General features: G+C 31.8%; 1 pseudogene; it reads left to right on the top strand.

The window, feature by feature from the left end:
- The first annotated feature begins 4,704 nt into the window (after positions 1 to 4,704).
- On the top strand, positions 4,705 to 4,858 carry LOC145249158 (U2 spliceosomal RNA; annotated as a pseudogene).
- The last annotated feature ends 728 nt before the right edge of the window (positions 4,859 to 5,586 follow it).

Raw genomic sequence — 5,586 nt, 5'->3', positions numbered from 1 at the left:
GGTACAATTTTTTTCCTTATCCTCACCAATATACTCCCAATTCGCATTCTTAGATCATTCGTAAACATGTATGCAGACGACATCACGATCTATGGCAACACTGCAAAGGCCAGCAATAATTAAGATATTTCTTATTTTTTTCATGATTGTGAGAACGTGCTGGAATGGGGAAAAGCGGTTGCTGGTTTATTTATATGCACTAAAACCAAGCTTCTCTTCTTTCATCTTAATCGATGTGAGCTCCAATTGAAATGAAATGCTGTCTTTCTGGGGAAACTCTATGTCTTGAAAAGTTTATGGGACTAACCTTAACTGCTGCTCTTAAATGCATAAAATACATAAAATCCGTGGTTAAGATCCCTGGAGCAATGAGTAGATCATTCTACCGCAACAGCAAGTATCCCACTAATCATACAATCCTCATTTTGCAATATACCCAAGTACACTCTAAATTGGAGTACTGTTGTCAGATCTGGGCAGAAGCTGCTTGGCGCGTCCTATCCAGCCCTAAATTTTAAATGTACAAAAATGCAAATGTCATGGTTCAATTATTCTCTAAACAAACAGATATTTCGAACCAGCTTCTGTCTTATAAGATAATCTACAATTGGTTTTGTAAGCTTTATCTTTCTGCCTGTTGGTTGATAAAAATTCTCCAAGGAACTCCAATAAAAAGTAGACTTCCCCCTTTAGTTGATGATTTACATAATGATTTTGATACTTATCAGAGGCATTTCGCCACGAAACCTGCGAAAGACCACTCCCAGGCACATCAAGTATGTTTGTATACATTTTCAAAAACAATCATGCAAGCTGTTTGCAAGTGCATGGGGAATGCTCTCACAAACATACACAGGAACAAACACATTTACTTTTATATAATGTTGAGATACATAGGTTTTACTTGTGGAAATGGAAATTTAACCAACTGTTTTTGAGTTAAGATTTTTGGATTTTACTGTAATTGGATATTTTAGCCTCCATCAGACTATAGATTCACGTGAAATCACCATTTTCCTCACCATATTCCCTCTACTTCACTATTTATTACCAGGTAAGATTTATGACTTCTTGTAGTTTCATCAAATAATTTTGCCAGCAAATTCTTTTCCTGCATTTTCATGAGAAAGAAAGTATTTCCCCGAAACTCTGCAAATTAAGGAATATCCACTTATTTTGTGCTTCCTTTTTAAAATTAAATATATTTTAACGCTTTTTCAAAGTGTTTTTAACATGAGTTATTAACTACTTGCTCTTATTTGTAGCCATGATAAGGTAAAGGCTAACAATTACCCACTAGTATGGCACCGATAGGCCCCACTCGAAACTACTGCATGGTCACGAATCCATTCACCAAATGACAATACAATTCCTATTTGGTTTTATCATGATTTTACATCTGGTTGAGATGACTTCAATATTTATAATATACTTTTGTTTTGCCATCTTGAATGATTTTGGTAAACTTAACTGTAATTCTTATTTCATTAGAAGCTGCCGCCTGGTTGAGCTTTTTTATTCTTTCCAGATATGTTTGAAAAAGAAACACATTTCTCTGTCTCAAAAATATTCCTAATCCTACCCAAAAAGAATATATCCACAAATTAAAACTATTGGCCACATAAAATATAATCCTTACCTTGAGTAAGAGAATTCCATGTAAAATTTCGTCAATAAATAAGATTTAAGAAACAAAAACACCATTATAATCCGGTTACTCGAAAAATAAATCTTTTTGCCGAGAAAGTTAAAAAGAATAAACATCAAAACGCCTTAAATTTCGTCCCTACTGATACGACTAAAAATTAATATAAACTTGAGTGTCCTACATATAAAACACTTTTGTATAAAGAGCTTAATAAATCTTATGAAATATTCCCGCGTAGGACTTTAGATTCGATTAATTCTGAGGCTAAACATTCACTGACTTCTATGAACATTCATAACTTCACTGAAATAATTTTTCTGGGTACCCCTCGATTCACTCTCAAGACTAATAAGCGTAATTTTCATGACATCCCCTCCATCTGATTGCTCTGAATTAGGTGCTATAAGAAAAACCGCTTAGATAGAATCATCCCCTCTATTAAAGAAAAAGTTATTTTCCCTCTTTGGCTAAATTAAGATTCCGTAATTAATTGGTTTGTTTCACTAAAAATGAACACTTCCTTAATTCATAACCTTTGACATCAACAATTATTATTACTCAATTTCCTTTAAATAGATGTTAATAAAGTACTATATACATATATATATATATATATATATATATATATATATATAAATATATATATATATTCATATATATATATATATGAAACAAATAATTTATAAAATATGATAAACACATCTTGAAAAAGAGTTAAAAACATATTTAATTTTAAAAAAGGAAGCACAAGATAAGTGGATTGTTCTTAATCCGCGGAGTTTCGTAGAAATCCTCTCCTTCTTGCACGTAAATGTATTTAATGAAAACACATGTAAGTCACAGATCTTACTTGGTTAAAAAAAGGGTGAGGTAATGGGAATAGGAGGTAAAATCAAAAAATGATAAAATGATTTCACATGTATGGACAGTCCGGTGAAGGGTAAAAATCCAAAAATCCAAACTCGGTAGAATTAAAAACTTCCAATCCAACAGGTAAGTTCCAAATGGTCCAAAATAATCCAAAAGGCAGAATTCCTTATATATATATATATATATATATATATATATATATATATATATATATATATATATATATATATATATATATAAGTGCATTCATAAACGTTTGGAGGTACAGACTGTATGTAAGTTTTGAATAAAATGAGAGGAAGTTTCTCAAGAGCTATTTCGGCTAATACCTAATCAGGAGGAAATTGATAACGTACAAAATAATATTATGTAATACAAAGAAGCAATGAAGAATTACAATGACAATTACAAAGTTATAAAATCCTACGAAAGTTTTTACAAAAACGATAATGTTCTAGAAAAAATAATATATATATATATATATATATATATATATATATATATCTGAAAGGTTAATTTAATAGCTATGTAATTTCAAATTTAGAATATTTAAATTTGGACTTTTTTTTCAGTAGGAGATCAGTTCGTTTTTCAAGTATATTATATTACTATTTTGAGGGAAAGTAATTATAATTATAACTTCAATTCTGCAGAGGCGATATAAGGCCGAACCTTTTTTTAGGCTATTCCATTTAATTGAGAAGGGATATTGTTAGAATAAGGTTTTTTTTTTAATTAAAGTGGTTAGAGAAGTTCCTTGGTAATTATTCGAATTTAAATTGTTAAAAAAAGGGTTGTTTTACTTCCTTTCAATAATATTATTTGAACTCATTTGTTTTTCCTTGAACCCATTTGTGAATTATTCCTCGTATTTATGCGTTGCAGCTATCTTTGAAACATCTCTCAATTACGCGATTCTCTTGGATTTTACTTGTGGAAATGGAAATTTAACCAACGTTTGGGGATTTGTGATGTTTAGATCTTACCGTTATTGGATATGTTACCTTTCACTAGACAATCCATTAACGTGAAATCACCTTTTTCCTCGCCATATTCCCTCTGATTCACTATTTGTTACCAGGTAAGATCTATGGCTTACTTGCAGTTTCATAAAATACTTTTGCAAGCAAAATCCGATCCCGCTTTTTGATAAATCCTACCCTCTGATGAGAAGGAACGTATTTCCTCGAAACTCCGCGGATTAAGAACTGTCTACTTATTTTGTGCTTCCTTTTTTATTTTTAATTTAATATGTTTTAACTCTTTTTGAAAGGGTTTTTAACATGTTTTATTGAGTGCTTGTTCTTATATATATATATATATATATATATATATATATATATATATATATATATATATATATATAATGTCATGTAAAAGACATCCAAGGATGCATAACACTTAATGCACAAAGGTTATTAATAGGGCTTAGACAAGAGAATATACTTTTCATTACTTTGACTATCAAGTGTATATCAGTTGATATATTATACGTTTTTATAAATAGTGTCGTGGTTCTCGGTTGATTAAATGAGTCTAGGTGTATCGGATATATACTTCAGAGTCAAAACAATGACAGGATATTCACAGCCCTAATTATTTATAATGCTCAATAATAAGAGCAATATATTATTTAGTTTAAAAAAAGGTATATATTTTATGTCCGTGATATAACGATTGGACCGCGTAGTTTTACTTTGTCGAGGTTGGGTCCTCCGTAATATAAGCGTTGATTTAAAATAAAATATCTATATATACGTTTGCAACCAAATTTTAACGCAAAGATTTTGAATATAGACAAATATTTATCTGTTTAATATTATAAATAATTTCGAGCTAATACGCCCTCTTAATAATATTATTTCGTGCAGTGTTGGTGTATTAGCCGTATACGTATTAACTTTTAAAATTTACACAACCAACACATGCAGCTTAAAAGCCTTATCCGTTAGCGAATGATCTAAATTTGTACGGATACAGACCCTGCAAAGCAGAACGCCTTTTAACCTCTTACTTTAATTTGCGTATGCGCAGAAAAAAGCTCAAGGCAGACCCTTTTTACACATTCGCTGTCATTTATTGGCTTGAATCTAAATTTAAAGTTTACTACAGATTCTGCATATCCTATATATTAAGAACTTGACTAAATAGCTTGAGGAGTTTTGTTGACTTACTTACATATAATTATTTTTTCTTGGTCTTTTGGCCAAGATCAAAGTGTAGTATCTGTTCCGGCAGATACTGCAAGCTATGACTAGCAAAGACCAGATGTGGGGGCAACCCCACATGCCTGATCTTTAACCAGCTCCCATTTCCCACCTCTCGGGAGCTGGTCCCCTTTTTCCCTTCCCCCTCCCTTCACTCCTCACATTAAAAATCGGCCTTGTGCCTAATTTGCTCGGTGGGGGAGCAAATAAATACCATCTGTTCTTCAGATGCTGCACTTCATTTTCTTGTTCTCTTTCGGTGGAGGAGAAATCCTTCACAACTGAGACAATTTTTATTTTTGTACCTTTTCTCCACATTAAAAAACGACCCTGGTGTCTAACTCTGTCCCGTGGGGAGGCATAGTAAATAGGTACATATAATTATTTCCACAGCCCAAAAAACACTGCAACCCACGAATCTATCACAGGCAAGAAAACGGAAGTCCAAGACTCGATATTGGCTCTAATTTGGGTTCATCAGTTAGACATATTAAAACAGGGGATTCACAACTCGAGCCACTTACATACGAGGCAAGCACTCTGGCATGTAAGTTGGACTTTCAGTACGTTGGCTGCCATGGATTTTGCGGGCTCCGACGTTTTTGGCTGTGGAAATAATCATATTATCTCTCACATTTAAAAGAAAAATGCTTTTTTTATTATAACTTATTTATTTATATGTGCATAGCAATATTATTCCCTATTAGATCCTTTTATATATTTGAGATCACAATCTCTACCATTTATCTCTATCTGTTTGTCTGTCTCTCCCTCTCTCTCTATAAATATATACACACACACATATATATATATATATATATATACATATGCATTATGATGTATATATCAATAAAATTATTC

Source organism: Euprymna scolopes, chromosome 27 (genome assembly GCF_053919585.1).
Source record: "Euprymna scolopes isolate OS-2025 chromosome 27, ASM5391958v1, whole genome shotgun sequence".
In the NCBI taxonomy this organism is placed as follows: domain Eukaryota; kingdom Metazoa; phylum Mollusca; class Cephalopoda; order Sepiida; family Sepiolidae; genus Euprymna; species Euprymna scolopes.
This window is presented reverse-complemented; position numbering and strand designations above follow the sequence as displayed.